Source organism: Dicentrarchus labrax, unplaced genomic scaffold, assembly GCF_905237075.1.
Source record: "Dicentrarchus labrax unplaced genomic scaffold, dlabrax2021, whole genome shotgun sequence".
Taxonomy (NCBI): Eukaryota; Metazoa; Chordata; class Actinopteri; family Moronidae; genus Dicentrarchus; species Dicentrarchus labrax.
In genome coordinates, this window is record NW_026136723.1 from 12,985,924 (window position 1) to 13,007,381 (window position 21,458).

At 41.7% G+C, this 21,458-nt stretch overlaps 1 long non-coding RNA gene across 3 annotated transcripts in view; it reads left to right on the plus strand.

Annotated features, from left to right (window-relative positions):
- Positions 1-16,825, plus strand: part of LOC127357390 (uncharacterized) — a 28,718-nt gene extending 11,893 nt beyond the window's left edge. For 2 of the 3 annotated variants that reach the window (XR_007882244.1, XR_007882243.1), the window contains 2 exons: positions 4,112-4,229; positions 6,249-6,775. This is a non-coding gene — a long non-coding RNA (uncharacterized LOC127357390). Of the gene's footprint in view, positions 1-4,111; positions 4,230-6,248; positions 6,776-16,408 lie in introns of those variants that run through there. The other variant, XR_007882245.1, reaches the window with a different exon arrangement.
- Positions 16,826-21,458: the final 4,633 nt, after the last annotated feature.

A 21,458-nucleotide genomic window follows, 5' to 3' on the forward strand; every position in this document is an offset into this window, starting at 1 on the left:
GCCATCACACTCTCATCTGCATACCTGACAGCACAGACCTTCTTCATCCTTCCTCCAACTCCCTTTCCCCATGCTCTTTCTGTCTGTGAGTTTCCTCCAGTGCAACCTTTTACTGTCATTTCTTACCCCCCCTTCCGAATTCTCTCTTTTTCTATTCACTTTTCTTTTTGTCCCGTCTTAGTCTGTCTCTCTGTCTTTGCCTTCTCACCCTCTTGCTATTTTTCTCTCTGGGTCAATACTGTGTGTGTTGGGGATTCAGCGGTTGCAGTTTCTAGATAAACACCCTGTTAGCAGGATTATCCCTGTTGTCCTAACAATGTAAACCCAGGATTAGGCCTGACTCTCCAGGGATATATGTGTGTGCATATTTGTGTGTATATGTGTGTGTGTATGTGTGTGTGTGTGTTGTCCTAACGATAAAGCTTGCCATCTGAAAAGGCTGCCTTTCAGTGCATGTAAGGTTGAGGCAGTGTAATTTGTATATCCGTGTGTAAGCGTCACAATGTGTGTCTTTACATTGTATCTTTTAAAGAAGTCCTTTGCCCTAAAATGTATTGGACTTTTTTTGCTGTAAACTAAATTATATGACTGCACTGTGATGAAACACATCAGTGCTGGCATTAAAGTTGATATTGTGAAAATGGCCCAGCATGCCCTCTATTGTTTTAAATAACTTTGAACCTGGCAAGGCCAATGCTGAGATATAGTCGACCATTAAAGGTAGCTGATGGAATCTTTTGTGAACAAACAAAAGTTATGTTAACAGTAAGTTTTTCTCAACAAAATAGATTGTGTGTATATTTGAGTTCCAGCAAATGGGTTGAATGCATTTTCTTGTAAAACAAATCTGATTGCAAATTAGATTTTAAAATATTTTAAATTGTGCATCGTTTGCATCCATGCAATCTAGCTAGCAGTCTTCTTGAAACCGACAACAGGAGTGTGTATAGTGCTACCTGCATGCTCACTCGTGCATGATACAGATAAAAAGGGGGGGAGTAATTGCTCTATAGCACTACAAGTGGTCAAAGTGGTCAAAAATTCCACAGGGCCTACCTTTGGAGGTGTTGAGAGCGTTGCACTGGGGGCATGTTGTTTCAGATACCGGTAAGACGATGAAATGTGATCCAGGAGATAAGTTCCAATAATAGATCCAGGTGTTCAAAGGATTGTCATACCAAAACACTGCATAGCTGCTTACAATACTGATTCCAGCTCTGACAAGTTATTACAATGACAACCATTTTATGCTCCATTGCAACATGTAGACAGTGTTTATCAACACAGTGATCTAATTGACATGAATGTGGGGCTGCCCTTTGTCATTCATTGCTAATGTTCGTCTTAACACGGCCTTAGGCTTCCCTCACGTGAAACTGTTATGGTGATTATATCAGCAAAAAAATATCTATAAATAAATAAATATCTATTTTACTGGAAAGTTGATTTTGTTGGGTCTTCATTTTAAAGATCAGAATCAGATTGAACAAACAAACAGTTAGTGACGAATCAGTCGAGCACCGTTCCTAAAGCTCCGGGTAACCAAACTGCTGGCGAAGGAGTAGAGGAGAAAGAGCTGAAAAGAAATGAAGGCGGGGAAGGAGCAAGGGGGTGTTTGAGAAGGTGGGGCGAGGACTGTCGTGGCGATGAGGAGGTGAGAGGTCAAAGGTCAGCCCCCCTAGTGATATCTCCTGTGCCAGAGAGGCAGTCACGACCCGGTCAGCGGAGGTTCAGGTGTCAGAGAGAGACGACTGACTGACGAGACCAAGCGGGACCTCTCCTGTGCTCTGTACTGGTTGGACCTTTCATCCTTCCTTCCCTCCCTCTCCCCTTCACTCCTCTGTGACCCATCCCTCCCTTCCTTCAACTGCTACCCTCTTCACTCTCTTCGCTCTCTGTCTCCCCACAGAACCCCAACCCTGTCATCCTCTCATCCTTCGCCCCTTCCTTTCCCCCCACTCACCTTCTTTTTCACCCCTTAAGCTAAACATTACCACAGGGTTTCACTCAGCAGGCCAGGCTGACTGGGGCAGCTCTCTGTGGGGCTGCATGTCTTCAGTCCACCATCATATGCTCGCATGGCTTACGTTCACTCTCACACAGGAACGTACATGTGCATATACTGCACATATATGCACACAGGTTGTTGGCATGTAGCCTATACTACACTGCCAATCCTATAGGAACATTCTGAGTATTTGAGTTTGAATAGAGTTTCCAGTTTTTCATAGCTTATATTGGGCCTTATTTTTCTAGTTTTTGCTATCATGCCTGTCGGTTATGAAAACATTTTATTCACTGACTTCATTGTACAGATGCTGCATGTGGACACCACTAGACAAAGACTTCCACTTGAGTCAAAGAATATGACCCTGAATGGGAAAAACATTAGAATTTGAATATAATGGTCTGTTTTCTTTCTGAGCTTCTTTGTTATTCTAGGAAGTTCCATGACTGGACTACCATACCTCCTTATTTAAGAAGTAGACTGGTTTAAACCTATGTAAGGCTCAAGTTCTGTTGTCCTGCTATATGATGCTATAAGGTGAAGGAGCCTGCATGTTTTCTAAACATTGAATTATGCTTTTAAGGGTCAATAAGTAAGTAGCGACTTAAATTGACCTGCAACATCATCATATGGAGACTTTATGTTTTGTTAGTTTGGGCAATGAGTTTTCAAAGACAGAAATAAGTATCCAGAGAACAACTTTTAAGTCACTACTATTGATCCTATTAACCTCCACATATTTATTATATTCATTTTGTGCTGTGGGACAGTAAAAATTTTATTTATTGCAGCTGTGGTACATTTATGGTATTCATTTATATCTTTTGATGCATCCATAATACACATCTTATTCGGGGTGAATTGCATTCTAGACTTTAGTAGACATTAAATTGGAAGTGATTGAACTGCCTATTTCATCATCAAATACTATTTCCTGATCACAGCACACTGTAGATAGAAGAATTAAAACAGCATATCAAAAAAATTATGTTTACATGTCAACATACTTCTAGAGTATGACAGGCCATTTAATAGCAGCGGATACTCCAATAATAAGTTATTGACTCCTTCTGACCTGGTCGCCAGCCAGAGCTGATAGATTAACCACAGCTGACCACAGGTCACAGTGATGATTTCATCTCAGCAACCACTGATGATGGATGAACAAAATGTAGCTAGAGATAATAACTACTATGCCTATTGTTGGTTCCTTGGAGATTACTTGTAGCGACATGGCACTTAATAGAACCATCGCCTTTTGATGAACCACAAAACCAACAAAAAACTAGTAGCCACCATTAAATGCATTTCCTTTCTGAAGTACAGCTATGACCAATTCGTGGTTGTTCTGTCATGGTGGATGGCTGTTTCTATCACATATTGCCCTTTTCCTTAAATCACAAGACACAACACCTTTTATAGGTTCAGCTTTCTAACCTGGAACCCAAATCAGAAATTTGACTGTAGATATTTTCCTACTTCCTCATAATGTCAAAACCCATTGTTAGTTCCCCCTTTGCCCCATTCTGGTCCCCAAACAACACAACCACACTACAACCCTATGGCCAGACAAGAACATCATTATTGAATGATTCTGCAAAACCCACAAAATTCCACCATCAGGGGGTTTTATTTGTACATCCTGAGGTGCAGAATTGTCCAATACAGGCATAATCCTAGCAACACTGGGCTGGGCGTTAGACAGATCTTATGACCTATTTCTTCTCCTATATTCATGCACACTTATACACTGAAACCATCTATTTTGCATTACTGTGGCTGCATGAGTCTAAGATCCCTTTGAGGCAGTCTGTGTGAATTTAATTTGCTGAATAAGACTGTTAGCTAATGACATGTAATGTCCCTGTAGCTCTATCAAAAGCTCAAATAGTTTAACTTTTTTGATGGACTGGTATGCAAAAGTCAGACACATCATGCATAGTCAATTTAGAATACTGTCACATTTTGTACTTGGGGCTCGTGATAATGGGGTCTAGAAATACAGTACAATGTTTTTATTTAAGTATTATTTTTTTTCTCTCAGCTTTCTTACTGCGTGTAGTTTGGGAATAGTATATATTCATAACCATTTCATGTCTACAGAATGGACCTCGCCCTGAAGGTATGGACGAGCTTCTCATCACTCTCTTACTGTCTCATCATCTTGTTGACTGGCTGGCACGCCTGAGGACTCGAGACATCCAGACATAGGCACTGGCAGGTATGCACACACAGACATACACTTTGGCAGGTGCAGGCTGCACGAAGGGCTGCTAGTCGTTTCTTCTGTGTTGCTTTTCATTAACTTGTCTAATACAATCAAAGACTGTCAGCAAGAGTGACAGAAAGAGAAAGAAAGAGAAGAAAAGGAGGAGAGAGAGATATTGCCTCCTTTTTTTCACAGATATGTCTCTGTTCATGCAGCTGCATCTAAAATTAAACTTCCTTTTTCTGTCTGATAACATTGTGTCTGGCCTTTTGTTGCTCCCGAAATGTCTTCGGGCATTTTGCTCACATAGATGCATCACATACACACGTACAGGTGAGAAAGGGAAGTGATAAAAGCTTGAGTGCTCTGGGCAGCATACATTCTACACTGTCAGCTCATCATATAGTATATCTCCAGGAGCGCACACCTGCATGTTCCAAAAAATATATTAAAAAAATTTTAAAAGGCAAGTATTGTTGGAAGGCGACATTTTCAGCAATGCAATCAGGACTTTTAGTGAAATGCCACAGCTTAATGAAATAACGACAGAATACATTTACCTCTCTGCATAAACCGATGGCTTATTTCTTTGCTTTCGGGAGGCGCGTCACTCTGCTAAAGGTTAAAGGGAAGATATTCTAATCAGGGACTCTTTACAGAACAGCAGCTCAATAAGGTCAACTGGTGTCACAACATTCAGGTTGGAGGGAGGAATGTGTGTGTGTGTGTGCATGTGGTGTGATGGTTACTTCACAGGCATCCTCTCTTTACCTTGCTGTTACTTGTGCAGTGTTTCTTTTCCGTATTCTCGTTTTTATGTCTTCAGTTGGTTGTTTCTTGTTGCATCCCAGCTTCCCATGAAAACACTATTACTACATCCGTCTAAGACACACACAAACACACACACACTGAGTCACATGTAAAGCGCTGGTGTCTGACGGGGTGATCCGCCGGCCAATCGGCTGTATTGATTATTGGGCCTGGGGAGGTTGGTGGAGCGGCAGCAGTAATTAGGGCTTTTTGGTGTGGATTAGCTGAGAGAAAAGGTCACCCGCTTAACATCAGTGGCAGGTGGAGGGGACTGTCCCCAAATGTGATGACCCTGATTGGCAGGGCCACGTATATATAGATACATGCAGAGTGACAGACAGCTTAAAGGATAATTCCATGTTACGACAACATGGATGTTATTTTTGTAGTCTTTGCCATCATTTTTATTGATAACACTGTACTCAACAAAGGAACTGATGTGGGAACACAGTGACACTTAAAATCTGACAGGGAAAGAAACATGATTGTTTAGACAGGTTGCAAACAAGCCAGTGGCTCAGCAAGACTACCAAAACCCTATTTAAAGGGTAAAACCCAAGATGAGCTCACCCATAATGTCAGTAATAATTTCCTTTTGCACAGAAAAACTGTGTGTACCGAAATACAGTAAGTGAGGTAAAACTAGAGGTCAGTCTAGTTTGAGTAATATTTTAACGTTGGCTTTTATTTTATCTTAAATTTTCTGGGACTAGTATAACACACCTGAATCTCTGACCAAATTTCTGCTGGTTGAGTTGTATTGTGTGTAATGAAGGCATGAAGAGTTTTCTTAGAAAACTATATGAATGTCTGACAACTTGTCAAGTTAGTTTTATTAAAATCTCTAAAGTCTCTAAATCTGCCTCAGTCTGTACAACAAACAATATCCTTCACCCTTACACATTCAATTTGGATAAGTAAAAACTTAGAGTAAAGAGTTTTCCCTTATTGAACTTGACGTTTTTTTCCACTGTCTGACTTCTTTTGAGCAATGCTGCCATGTTCCCCAGTTGCAGCTATTAACATGGTGAATGCAGTATTATCATAGAACCGATGGCCAAGCCAACAAAAATAAGGTCCAACTAAAAACAGCATTATCCTCTAACGTGCATAAATAAAGAACATGCATGGAGAGTATATACATGTTTTGCTTTTCTCTACGTCCTTGTTTCTCTCTCTCTCTCTCTCTCTCTCTCTCTCTCTCTCTCTCTCTCTATCCAGACCTGCAGGTTGACTTCTCAGTTGTATGGCAGGTCTGAGTGTGTCTTAGAGGGTCATGACCCTCCCAGACTGTGACCTGGACAAACAGGACCGAGGAGCTGCAACAGGACATGGAATGTCCCTTTTGTTTTAGTTCTGTTTCACTTTTTTGTTGAAAAGGTGGAAAATTCCTCCCTCTGCACTTGCCGGAGCAAAAGAAAACATTTTCTTGGCAGCGAATGAGGTAGTTTACATAAGTAACATTATGTGACTGTAACAAAAATTATAAAAGCTCAGGCATTGCTCTGTGTTGTAACTGAGGGTGCATTATTCTTTCTTTTCTCTTTGTGATTGTCGTCTTCTAAGCCACTGAAAATGTGATTTATTTTAAGAGCAGCACTTTTTCTTTGTGAACATATTTTTGGTGTTAGCACAGCCACTTGTCTGCATTATCTGTACGTCCCACATTATATATGTTCGCTATGCGTCTGGTACCATGTGGAACCAATTGTTTCTTAATAAAAAAAGCCAATGTGAATGATTTAGAAGGTGTCTGCTTGTCTACATTTACTGGGTGTCAGCTCCCCTTCTTCTGCTCCACAGCAACTCAGTGTGAGGCAGCAGCAGCTGTGGAAGATTTGGGAGCGCTGGTTTTTTTGCAAAGCTGCAGCACTCCAAGTGGTGAAACATGGAAGTAGTGCTACATTTCTGCAAAACCAACTAGACAGGAGACAAGTGCTGATTGAGAGAGCTTGTGTGCAATAGTATTGCTTTGTGTTGCGTCGCCTTGTTTTTGTGTGTAGTGTTTTTGCAATGGCACGTGTTTGTGTGTATGGTTGATGGTGGTGGTGGGAGGGGCATGCATGCCTTTTCTGTCTTATCACACAACAATGCACGTTTTCCCTAATGTGTGCAAGCACATCACTGTAGAAAACTATCTGTGGCACTGTGTGCTTACCTGCACATCCAGGCTCTGGCTGTGTGCATTTGACCGTTTCTATGCATGAGACAGTGTGTGTGATTTGTAAATGTCAGTGGAAATGGCATGCCAACAGAGGTTCTGAAGAAGTGTTGTGTGACAATAAAAGACATACATAACTGAGAGGTGAGTCGGAAACAAACATGTTAGGGCCAAACAAACCTCTTAGGCTCCAAAACAGACTGCCTTTCCCTTTTAGATGGATGTGAATGTGACAGATATCCGTCTCCTCCCTGCGGCTGCAGTCAATATTTGGCACAAGAATACACTGAAATGTTTATGGTAAATGCTAAAGGTGAATAGGATTGTCCAATAATTAGCAATTTGATGCATGATGTAACTAAAGGTGTCTCTACAAAGTAAACAAAGTATTATATAGCATGTACACTCACCACAAAACATATAATCCCTTTAATGCCGGGTATTTCTGTTGTCACAGCAAACTGGTGTTGATGAAGACCTTGTTGAGATTTTATTTTGTTTCCATGACAAAGGTATGCAGCTCTGATCTTGTCTGCTTGGGTCTTTGTCGGAAAATATGTTGTCATGTGCCCTGCTCTTATAAAGCTAACAGTACACCTATATGGTACACTATAGTGTCAGGATAGGCAGGGCAGCAAGGGTCTATCCGGACTCTGCACAGCTCCTGCATTATAGAGTTCACCACAGGGTCAAAAGTGTCACCACATACATCACAGCTGTAGCAGAACGGCACACACCGTTGCCATAGTAATCAGCCATTTTTTTCCCCACTGTGCTAAGCCAAACAGTGGTGGGTGGGTGCTGAGATACGAGAAAAGACAAAAAGGATTGTGTGCCCGATCTCATGTATGTTTCAGAGTGTGTGTGTATATAAAATGAGTGTTTATTTGGCCAGGCATATTTTGGTTACTGCTACAGAGACACATGTGTGCCTTCCTTGTTTGGTCTGACTATCTGTGGTCTCAGCTGTACTCATCAGGAACCCTGTGCAACAATAGCTAAGGTGCCCGCGGTGGGAGCTGCACAGCGTGATAAAACTGGCAAAATGACAGTGTCAGAAGCTCCATTGAACATAATCAGGCTGTGGTAGATGGGCTCGGCTGTTGGGTTTGGGACCATAAGTCTGGCGATTAAACATGCATGGGGAGAATCCTTCATCACAGGGCGAAACAAAGCCGCCCTGCCCTTCCCACGTGTTCCAACATCGCCATGGAAAAAGCCTGTTTCCCTGGCAACCAAACTGGCTCTCTTTGTCACAGGAATGGGGAAGGAGGAGGAGGAGGGAGGGGAGGAGGGGGAGTTGAGTGGAGGCATGACAGTCCACACTGACCTCCACCTGACCTCTAGGTGAACATGCCATATTGGTTTCCTGCTTTTCAGGAGGGAACACTGCGATTGGTCATTTTTCGACGAAAACAGGGACGCATTCTGTTGCAAAAATTTAAAAAACAAATTTTTTCTCTTCTTAAAGGCAGCTCAGTGTTTAGACACAGTCATAACAGACACTTACAATGCCTCTGTTCAAAATATCATACAGATTTATACAGTAAAGAGACCTAGCAAATGTTCTAGTAACGATTTACACAAGCTGTCATTACTCCATGCTGACAGACAGTGCTGCCTAAATGCTTTCCTAAAATCCGACATCTTCTACTGCCCCCAGTGGCGGGTTGTAGCGCCAGTGAGGGTGAAATGAAGAGAAGCATAAAAAGGTCTGAGTGAAAGAGAAATTACTCAAGGCGAGGAAATGGAGGATGCCGTTCAGAAAGCGTAGTGGTGAGAAAAAGACAATGGCTAGTTACTACAGGCAGCCAGAAAAAGAGAGGAAGGGAGACAAAGTGTGACGCCGCTTTTATGTCGACCCACGGCTGCTTCCATAGAGAACGGCTCGTACTCTAGCTGTAATGTTAACCTAGTGTTTCCCTAATGGGCTTAGTGACATATGGAGCACAGATTGCAGCAGGAGCCGGCTCACTTGGAAACCACTGTCGCCTCCCTCAGGGCTTCGCAAACACTACATTATGTAGACGTGGTGACTAAGGACACAGGTCATGTCTGGTGATCTTTAATGGCTATCAGATGATAACTGAAAGGATCTTTTCATGACCTGCAACATTTTCGGATCTGGCTGTAAACGGCCGTCAACAGTCAATTCACAATGATCATTATCTAAGACACTACATGATGATATGCCTTGTTTTGTAAATTCTCGCCACTAGCCCGCAAGACATCTCCCTAAGCATTTCCCGGCGGCATAACACCCGCCATTTTGTTTCAATTTGTTCCCATCACCGATATCTCTTCCTTCTCTCAGCTCCTTTAGTCTGTCCACATCTCACTTGTCGTCTGGCCGTCATCTTCCCGTGGACTGTTACTGATGATATCGGGTTGCTGTTGGCTTTACGGTGCTGGAAAGTGGAGCTAATGGGCTTTCAAATGCTTTATTGTGAATGCAACCTGTCAAGAGGGGAGAGATAGGATCAGATTTGATTAGGGGGCGACAGCGGCAGAATAAAACGTATTTAAAAAGAGAGGGAATATTGTTTGTTTTTCTGCATGTCTCTGTGCGGTCTGTGAAAACTTCATGAAGTACATTTAGCCAAATTTTTGTTTTCTTTTCACCAACCTTATTAGATGCCCTTGGATCATCCTTATCTCTGCAAGTCTTTTCATCCCTGCTCCCATTCTGCTTTCCCCTTTCTCCTCAGTTTCCCTTTTCCATATGCATCTCTCCCCAGCAGAGCAGAGTAACACTGCCTCTTTTGGTTGGATGCGGTAAATGTGCTCCTCTCTGGCAGATGAATGATGTCAAACAGACATATTTATATTCATTTAGGACTGAGGAGGAGGAGAACCCATCTGTAACGGATGTGATAGGAGCCGCTATGTGTGTGTGTGCGTGCATTTGTGCATTTAGGTATATGTGTGTGTGTGTGTGTAGGCACACGCGTGTTTGAGCATGTGTTTCAAGGTATCCATCGTTTGTGATAAATGAATCGTGCTTTTGTGTGAGTTGATACTGTGTTTGTGGATTTGTGTGCGTATGAGTTTGGGTGTGTGTGTGTGTGTGTGTGTGTGTATATGTGTGTGTTTACAACGTGTGTGTGTCTGCGTGCAAGCGAGGTCATTCCCCGGTCACTCGTTCAGGCTGTGTGATGAATGAAGAGGAGAGGTGCCTGCAAAGCCGGAGAGATTTGGGAGAAACATTGTTCTACAGGGTTAAAAATGGTCTTGTGTTGTGCCAGAGGCTGAGAGAATGTTTCTAAAAAAAATGTAAGACTGCAACTTAAGTGGATGTTCATCATATCTGATGTTTAATATCAAGCTTGGCAAAGTAATAAACTAATAAAATATTAATATTAGCCATTTGATTGTGCAGATTTGCTCAGTGAGAGATTTTCCAAGTAAATTAAGTATCCAAAATCTGCTCCCTCTCCATGTTCATTTCTTCTTTCCTACAGGAGAAATGACAGGGAAGTGGCTGTGTTTGGTTTGGACGGCAGGCCGGTGGGGTCAAAGACATCTGACTCAACCAGGAAGTATCAGGTTGCAGTAGACAGGAAGTCAGTGGACCAAACAGGAAGGACTTTATGCAGAGGAGGCTACTGAAAGCTAGCAGCCATCAGCGTCTGTCAGCACGGGGCCAAAAAATAGATTGTGTATGTGTGTGTGCAAGCAATTGTATTTTATATAATAAATATCTATAGTTTATTTTTATTTTTATGACTCCATACATCTTGCATGAATCCTGGATTTCCATTTTTTAAAACATGTTTTATCAAATATGAAAAAATATTAGAATTTTTTTGTTTATTAAATGTAACTATTCAGATGGCGATGTTGTAACTAATGGAAGTTCTTTATGTAAGAAAGGTGGTCAGCTTTGATTTGAGGAACTGCTGAGGATGATTTGTGTGTGTGTGTGTGTGTGTGTGTGTGTGTGTGTGTGTGTGTGTGTGTGTACTTACATCCAAGTGTGTGTGTGTGAATATGTGCTTGGGACAATGTGGTCAGGCAGAGGTGCATTGTGGGATCGATGTCCACACCTCGTCCTAAATTATTCATCCTGTCAGCTGGCCTGTCCACCATCTCAGTGGAAACCGCTGACCAAGAGCTTTACCCCCATCCCTACGGATTCACCTCTTCATCCCCTCCTCGGCCCTCACTTCCTCCTCTCTCTCTCTCTCTCTCTCATTATCTCTTCCCTGATCCGTTCATTTACAGCCTCTCTCGCCCTCACTCCTACTTTCAGTCTTCCTTACTTCTCCAACCTTTCATCTGTCTTTCTTCTACTCCCATTATTCAGTATATCTGTCTTCCTCATTAGTCCTGAACTCCAACTGACTCACTTTCTATTTCTTTCTCTCTTTTTTGTCTTCGCGTCTTTCTCCAATGCTGACATTCTCTCCTCTGCTACCCCCGTGTTGCTGACTAAGATTATAATGTGTTGGCTTTGTAGGATGTTTATGTTTGTGTCTTTGAAGTCTGCCCCAGTGGCCTCTTGGAAGACAGCCATAATCCTAGTGAGCCACCAGAGGTTGTTCAGCGTGCTGTGTGTGTGTGTGTGTATTCATCCTCATACATGTGTGAATGCATGCGTGCACATGATCAACTCTGAGTGCAGTGTGTGTGTGTGCACGAGCATGCAAGTGTGAGTCAGTAATTGTGACATGGCTCATACATCATGGCCAGAGCCCGTTTGATTACAAGCGGAGGGGCCCAGTGATTAATCGTTGGATTCAGCTTCCTGGCCCGAGTTGTGACACCCGGTCACAGAGCATCTGTACTGACACCCCCCCCCCTAGCCCCATTGCCCTGCTCCAGCGTACCCCCATACCGCCTACACCCCTATACACACACCCACACATGCACCCAAATACCCCCTGCCTTCCCCTCACTTCCTCCCCAGCAGTCCATTACCTTCTGCCCTTCTCTCGCTTTCAACAACACGCGCCTTACCTTTTCCTTTACTTCCTCACCACTCGTGCCTCCCTTGTACTCCTCTGCCTCCTGTTTTATCTTAGCCCAACCCTCCCGCACTATTCCCCCTCGCCCCCACCTCCAGCACCACCGTATATCTTGTCTTTACCACTTTGCACTCCCAACCTCTGTACTCCCTCATCTTGCTCCTTTCCCTGAACCTTTTCTTTTCAAGCCATCCCATGCAGCCCACAACTTCATATTAACCAAAGCCCTACTGTTCTGATCTTATCACCTTTCGCATTGCCGTTTTTTCTCCCCTTCCCACAAACTATGACCCCTCCATTCTCTCTTTTATATATACCAGCCACACTAACCCTTTTCCCTAATCTGATTCTGCTCCCTTTGAAATGTATCTTAACTCCCTCACGGACACACAAGCAATAACACATACAGCATATTCATCTTTGCATGTGAGTCCACAAAACACATACACACAAGAGCCATCTAAAAGGATGTTTAGGCTTCTCCACCTGCCAGTTAAGGGCATGTGATTCAGATCCCTGAGGCCCAACGCAGCCCTTAATCCTACAAGGAAGCAACCTTGAGGCCAAGAAATCCCCCTTTTGTGACTCATATATGGTACCCTCAACTAAAATATCTGGAATTGTATTCATGAATGTTTTTTTAACCAGGGCTTGTGTAGCTGAAGCCTGAGTCAAGTTTAATTGTAATTTTAAAATGAGGGTCTATTTTTTTAAATCAACATTTCTAAAGTTGATTCACAAATGTACTTTGTGTGCACATCATGAAGTCATGTTTTTTATGAATTATTGTTAGTACTGTTATTGTAAGAGCAAAAATGGAAAAAGCATGCAATACAAGTAATAAGAAGCATCCAAATATTGATGACAGAAAACAATCATTTCAATCATAAGCCTGCCGTCATTGTTCTTATTGTCAATAAATACTACGAAAAGACAAGCATCAACAGCACTCGAGTACTTCACAAGTCTGTGCGTTGCTCTGAGCCCCAAGCCCATTGGTTCCTGGAAAATGTAAATCCTTAAATACAGGCCATACATGTTTAAACAGAAGCTAAATAAACAGATGGGCACTGTAATTTTTTAGCAAACATTACTCAAACAGGAGTTAGTAGTATATTTGCTGGTGACTATTTTCAGCTGCGGATTATATGTTCTAGCTTATTATTTTGGGATCAACTCAAAATAAACTACAGTGTGCATGTTCATCATAATGAAGGAGTGTGTCACCCAGCGCAACTGTGTCGCTAATTGATAACATTTTAATATTTCTTTGACAACAATGGAGCTCTGTGATGTCGTTGTACCTGTGACAATGACAATAAAGATCTATTCTATTCCATTCTGGCAGAGAGGAATAAGCTATCAGGCTTAAGCTACTGACAATACTTCTAAGTAGGATGCATTTATTGTTGGTTTTTTTTTTTTTTTCATGGGATTTGTTGCCAAAAAGTAAAATCGAATCACATCCTTTAAACACCGGACAGATTTGAGAGATTTGATACTATGAGGAAAAAGAGTGAGAGGCAGCGAGAGATGCAGGATTAGAGTCAATGGGAAACAAAGGAAGAGAATCTGTGAGTGTGAGCAAGCAAGCCAGTGAGAAGCAGAGACAGTTTGTGTGTGTCAGTGTGTGTGTGCGCCCATGAATGTGTGTGTGTGCGTTCCCCTGGCTCTCACCTCCATGCGGTATCAGGATGAGGGATGGTCCTGCCAGCGATCAGCCCAGGCCTGGACTCAAGCTCCACACAAGGATTCCCTGCTGAAACCATTAGTCTGGGCATTAAACACCATTAGAGCGCGCACGCACGCACGCACACACACACACACACACACAAACACACACACATTCACAGTGTAAGTGCTTTACCACAACCTTACACTCACAAATATACATCCATGTTAGGAGTGTGTAGCTGGATGCTTATACACACATGTTCACATACTGACATGAGTTCCTGGAGGCACACGCACGCACACATACACACACACACCATTAGCCCAGAGTGGAGGAGAGTGACTGCCAGAAGGATTGGTTGTAGCTGAAGGTAAAAGAGCCATAGGAAAGAAAGAATGATGAAGAAAAGGAGGAACGGGAGATATACAGGGGAGGGTGGAAGGGCGTTGAAAATCCACTTTTCCTTTAATGTCTCATTTCTCCCGCCATCATCTACTCTATTTGCCTTTTCTAATGCATAATTAATTAACGACAAGTAAGAAATTAATTTCCTGGATGTCAGGTTTTTTTTGTATAGGCTTACTTCATCTTTCACCCACACTGCACATGAATGCTTTTTACAAATTTGCATGTATTACCTGTTCCAGTATGTATGTGTTTGGTTATGTGTGTCTTCGCTCTCATGTTGCATGCTGGAGCGAGCGTGTCCCTGGCGTTCCAGGTGTAATTGGGTTAGTGACAACCAGGACAATGTGACACCTGCAGGTCTCAGCTGTGCCTCTCCCTGCTGAACTGGCCTGGAGTCAGCTGGAGCTCTGTCATCTGGACTGTTCTCAGCTGAAACGGCCATTCTGGGACTGATCCAGGGTTAGAGGCTCCACTGGGCGCAATACAAATATCAGTCTAAATACTAACCTCTTGTCTTTCAGATGGACAGAAGCAACATCAGAGGACAAAGAAAAAGATTCTGCGACATCTATCTTAAGAGTTAAAACTGTGGGAAATAAGAGCAGCTTCTTTTCAGACTTACATGCACATTCAAATAATAAAGTGGAGCATTGTGGAGGTGTCGACATCAAGGACTGTCCAGGATAAGTGGATTTTTTGTAGTACTTGTAGGACAGTTGATAGAGAACTTTACTTGCCCCAGCGGACAAGTTGAAAGTAATAAACGACAAAAAATAAAATACTGTCTTCACGTTAAAGTTAAAGGACCAGTGTGTAGGATTTAGCGGCATCTAGAGGTGAACTTGCAGACTGCAACTAACTGAACAGAGCTCCGCGTATTTATTTGACGACCTGGGAATGAGAACGAGCTGTGTAAGTTGCCGCAAAACTCAACGCAAAGGATCTATCTACAGCCAGTGTTTGGTTTGTCCATTCTGGGCTACTGTAGAAACATGACAGTTCAACACGGTGCACTGTAGAGTCAGAAAGAGAACCAAAATTCTGCTGGAGAGATGAATTTGACTAGGTGTGTTACAGCTAACTCATCATCGCATCATTGTTATATATATTCCAAATGATGATATTTCAAGGTGAAAATGTTACATGTAGCCACTTTGGAGGCCGTTGACTGTTTGTTCGTCTGTATTTACAAACTGAATTTAAAAAAAAAGAATTATTGTCATTTTACTTGGACCTGGACAAGTGAAAATTAACTTTACTTGTCCAAAGATGATAAAGAATTGTGTGTGAAATGTAGTTTGGTGTTTTGCATTTACTAGTTTTTATTTTATTATTATTTGAGTATGGAAAAAAAAAACCTTTTGATATGAGTATCTGATGTGTAATCAACCATTAAGCAGAATGGGCAGTGACTCGTAGTCCAATCCTAAACTGTACAGTCTGTCTGACCGTTAGCATGCTCTGTCGCTCTGTCAGTAAACTAGGCTTTTTTGCTAACGTAAAACTAGCAAGCGGTGCTAAAATGATATGAAGGTGAGCTATTTAAGAACTGTGAGGAAGAATACTGGATTTGGGGATTCAGCTAATTTAGCAGCAGTTATTCAGCGTTTTCTAAAACCAGCCTAGCTCATCTGACTTTTCACATTTGCATTTGTTGCCCATTTGAGGTTGATTTTTCATTCATATGCAGATTGATGGATAAAGTTATGTGAAGCACCACTTCATGTGTCAAGATACTTATCAAGTGAAACCCTACTCTGCCCTTTTAAATGTGTTTAAATGTGTAAAGAATGTGTTAATTCAGAGATCAACAGGAAATAAACCAGATTTTAAAAAAGATGTCAATGATTTTGCATAAAATCATACAGGAGCAGAGATACTGATTTCCCTGAAAGGCATCTTGTGGTCTGAGCATTACTGGAAAAATATCACACATACACACAGCAAATAAACGCTGCTGGTGTGTGACAGTTTCCCGGATGCCCCCCTCTTCTCATCAGGCAGAACTTGTGATCACAGACTGATATCATCACACAAACGTCTCCCTGTCACATCGGATTTCTGCTGCTCATGTCTGAAGGACTGTCTCTCTAGGCCCGAGTGGCGGCAGACCATGCTAACCAGCGCGACGCCATCGGAAGCTAATAAATCATCTGTGGTTTTATTTCAGATTTATTCGGACCGTAATGAAGACGCGACGGGCCCCGGGCCGTAACCGACGGCGACAGGGTGACACTGATGAATGGCTGAAGGTGCGTTCTCTACAGTTGGAAGGAGAGGGAGGACTGTCAGGCTCCGACGGTGTGCTGTGTATGCGTGTGTGTGTGTGTGTGTGTGTGATCACTTGCATTCAAAGGATCCTGGTACCAGAAAGTCCTCATCAGCATTGTTATCTTCGCTCTTATCACCATCATCATTACCAGAAGCATGGCTATTGTCTTTACTATCCTCAACATCAAAATCATTATTAAATGTATCATCATGATCACTGTTGACACCTACACAATTATCGCATTACTGCCATCGCCTCATTGTTTACATTACCATTATCATTACCAACATCAATAAATAACAACACTGTCAGCAACTATATTGTTATGTCGGTATTATTATCATCCTTCCCAACAGCTCTCCATTACTTTAACATCTTCACAACCTAAACATCAACTTTACCGTGATCACTACCGCTTATATCCAAATCCTTGCCATTAAGTTGCACACATTAGTCTTCATCATTATCGTCAATATCATCCGTAGGATTATCAAGGTTTTATCATCATCATAACAACTTGACAGTAGCATCACCAGCATCTTCATCACCTCACTTTTAACACCATAACATTACCAAAAATCCAAATCAATGGCACTGACTTTATCACCTATTATAATCATTACAATGAATAACATTATCAAAGTAATCACCAACTGCTGCTTCAATCATCACCATGAACATCTTCATCTACTGTATCTACATATCATCATAATCACAAATACCACCATCATCGCCATTAACTTTGCCCAGGGTTGATCCAACTGATCCAACTTGTTCTCTCCCGATCCAAACCAATGATCTCTTTTCACCAATTATAAAATCTCTATGCCTCACTGTGTGGATATCATTGGCCCACCATGACTGAATGAATGAAACTGGGTGCAGAAACACTGAATTTTTATAATGACAAATCTATCAACATATCAACAGTTAATAACATTAACGTCATCAACCTTATCATCATTACTAACAAGATCTAAATCATTGTTTTTAACTTAATGATCATCCTCATTATCCAACCTCCCATCTCTCACCACTGTTTGCACCGCCACCCCCCCTTCGTCTGTGTTACTCCATTACACTGACTGTTTTCATAGCGTGCTCTTTCTGTGTGTCATCACAGTCCTCTCTGTCAGCCAAGGACAAATCGACTGAGCCAACCAACTCAATGCTTCAAGCCTGGCAGCTTCCAGTCATCTTGTCAATCAATGAATCCATACGAAGCTTGTCTCACCCAGGCCTGACACTGTATGGCACAGCACTTTTTGAAGAGCACTAAAAGGCGTGGATACATCACACACAACACTGCCAACAGACAGCAAGTTTGACTAAGTTCTCACCCAGCACTAAAAAAACACTACTGGGAATTGTTGTGAAAGGAATACTTACTGTAACTGAAAATCTATCTTTTGAGTATCAAATACTTACCAATCAAGAGGCTTGAAAGGTGACTTTTAAAAGTACATAGCTTGCTCCTTCGCAGAGGATGGTAGTTCTGGTCAGGTTGAATCACAGGATTTACAGTGTATTTCATTAGTGACCCAAACTCATGATGAAAAAGTGTAAAAAATACATACATAGAAAACTCTTCTGTGCTGTTGATCTGTAGGTTCACACATCCCTTCACCAATAAAATAATAAATATGCTTCTTCTGCTGGAGCTTTGGAGACATGGGAAGATGACAGCGGGAAACGGAATCAATGCATTTATCTATGATGTGCTGAAATTGTATCACCACTAGCTGTAGATGAGGATCCTCTGAAGGCACCTGCCCTCGGTTACTGTTGTTACCTCAAACTCAGGAAAGATTTTTGGAAAAGTCTTGACTCTCCTCACGCAAAAGAGAGTTATTTTTGTTGAAGGTTATATATATATATATATATATATACGAGTTAGAGCACTGATATAGCAGCAAACAACTATTTCTTGTAAACATATAGTGGAGTCATGGTGTTCTGAGCAGAGAATGACACCACCCTCCCTTTGCCTGTGCTGCTATTGCAGCCTCTCTGTGGTTTGTTTATATAGCCGGTATAGATGGTTTAGGTGAGTTTTATTTTGTTTCTGTCCACTTTGAATGAAGTTGTAATTTACATGTTCACACCAAACGTTTAGCCTTATTCTGAAAACAAAAGCTCATTGCTCCGAAGACCTGTTTTCCAAGAAAAAAACTCTCCCTGGAGTTTTTTGCCCTTAATATGTTATTATTTTGGACATGCAGGAAAGGATGAAGTCAGGTCATGGCAATAAAAATGTAGTTAATGTTTGTGAAACAGTCACGGGTTCATTAGGTTTAGACACCAAAACTACTTGGTCAGTTAGTCTTTCAGGAAAAGATTGTGGTTTGGGTTAAAATAAGTATGTTAGTTACATAAGTTTAATATAAGGTATGTGATTCTGGATAATGCAATTCTAATAATCCAATACACTTTTTCAGCAAATATCTCCTCATGGTCTGCTAGCTTTCGCTCTGTGTATGTGCTGAAAAAATCTGGCTGTGTACAACAGTCCTGGCTGCCACACATCACTCAGCCATTCCAGCTAGGATTTGTGTGTCAGGTGATGTTAAATTACTTGCCTACAGAGATTCAGTTTACTTTATAGTCTGGCAAGATATGCTGTTGCTAAAATAGGAGCAGTGTTGTTCACACTTCACATAAGCTCACTAAGTTCACAACCCCCAAAAACGAACATTTCATGTTCATTTTCTTCCGTTAAAAAAATAAATAAATCTGCTTTAGAAAATGCTGTGAGTTTGACTTGGAGGAACTTTGCGACTCTTGGTCTTACCCTTTGTTAATAATTTCTTGTGATCATCATTCACACACTTACTGAGCCAGCTCTCTACAGCTCTTCAGCGGTGTACCGATGTTGTAGCCCCGTTGGAAAATAAAAGTGAAAGTTAAGTGGCTGACATTTTTCTCATTCTTACTCCTTTTTAATTGAGTTTTAACTCAAGAATGTATGTTGTTACCTCCGGCGGGAGTTAGCAGCACTGGCGTTCATTAGTTTCAAACGGAAACGTTCGGTTCACCAAAAATATGAGCACCTTCAGTGAACAGCACTCTTTTAGTACCAACCTATTGCTAGTTATTACTTGCTGTGTTATAGTTTGCAGTATTTCATGGTGCTTTTCATGGTATTGGATTTCTCTATTGGAGAGTTGCTTACACCACCTTTAAGTTACTTATGTAAGTTGGTGATAGCAGAGTATGTATTTTTGGAACAACAGCCCTTCAGAGCAATGACTTGTTTTTGGAATAAAGGGCTTTCGGACAAATGGGCTTTTGGTTCAATGGGACATTTTTGGGACTACTGGGGCTTTGAAATAATGGGCCATTGGAACAATGGGGGGGCACATAGAAGTTATCATGGAGAGGACAGAAAAGCACACACAAAAGGGCGGCAAAAAGAAGAACATGTTCAGTTTTTTTAATATTCAGGCTTTTCATTATGGACAGAAAGTGTAATAAAAATTTAAAACCTGAGAATGTTAGTGTGGAAGTCATTTTCACATGTAAGCTGTTTACCCAGATTTAGAGACATTTTCTGTTTCTAGATAACTGGATAAGCAATTCCAAGCCTTTTAAGGTGTAAAATATTTGTTTTGAGTATTACGTGGATGTTTCACAATCAGAAACAGAGGGGTATGATCTGTACAGATGCGTTTGCAGCTCTCTGTGTGTATAATGTTGTGCACTGTAGTATTACTGTGTCTTCACTCCATCACCTTGTCTCTCTAATTACTGCTGTTTGTCCATGGTGAGACAACATGAAGGCATTTGGCCTCAACGGCTGACAACCACCATCAAAGAACAGATAACACACTCCTCTTTTACACAAGACTGGCACCATCTCTCTCCTTCCATCTTCATCACTCCCTCTCACACACTCTGTTACACTCCTTCACTCTGCCTCTCCATACCCTTTATACTCCTCTACAAAGCTGTCACTCACTTAGATGCAGAAATCTCTATCACAATCTCTTATCTAGTTATCTACCCTGTCCTTCACTACTCTCTCTATCTTTCTCTCATCCACCTTTTCTTTCCGCTGCCTTCCTGAGTCTAAATGAAAAGTTGTGATCTGTTTACCATATTTGGAGTGCAGTTTAACAAGGTATTAGCATATCCTGTTTTGATTTAGGCAACAAACATGCTTTCATACACACATAACAAAACCACACACACTCACTTATAAGTGAACAGAGTCAGTTAATTAGAGCTCGAGGCCCTTCTCTCCTAACGAACCTGAGGGTAATTAAAGAGCCCCTGGACACGGGTGTGTCTGCGAGCTGCTTCTAATTAAGCCCCAGTGAGCTGATTTAGCTAATTAGCTAACAGCTCGATGTCGGACACCAAAGCATTCCAGCCCCTCGGAACACAGGAAGTTACAATGTTCCCACATCGTCCCTGGCAACACTTTCATTTCCTGGGGCATTAATCACCAGAGTTACAACTGTCGCCATAGTGACTACCATACGGGAATGAGGCGGTTGGGGGGCAGCTGCAACCTTGAGGGTGAGAGGTGTGGACCATTCATGTTTAGGCTCTGGGACGAGGGACCAATCACATGCCAGCAGGTAAGGTATCAATCAGCTAGTGATAAAATAGTTATATCACAAGTACCTGGCATTAATGGCAATGTCATTGATCATTTACATCATACAGACAAATTGGTTTCTAGGAAGACTATGATTTATTTCAACTCAGGTTTTATTTTCACTGCTTTGTTCATTCGTTTTATTGGTTATTATACCACTGTACTGTACTGTAACTGTCTTAGAGAGCAGTTTTACAGACTTCCTGGTTCAACTTTGGCCTAATGTAGTTGCTGTAGTTGTACAAACTTGCAGTTTCCCTGTGCAATGCATATTAGTGATGTTAAATGCATGCTTGGCAAACCTTTTTTATAACTTGTCTGATCATCTGCGTGCTGTCATGATGG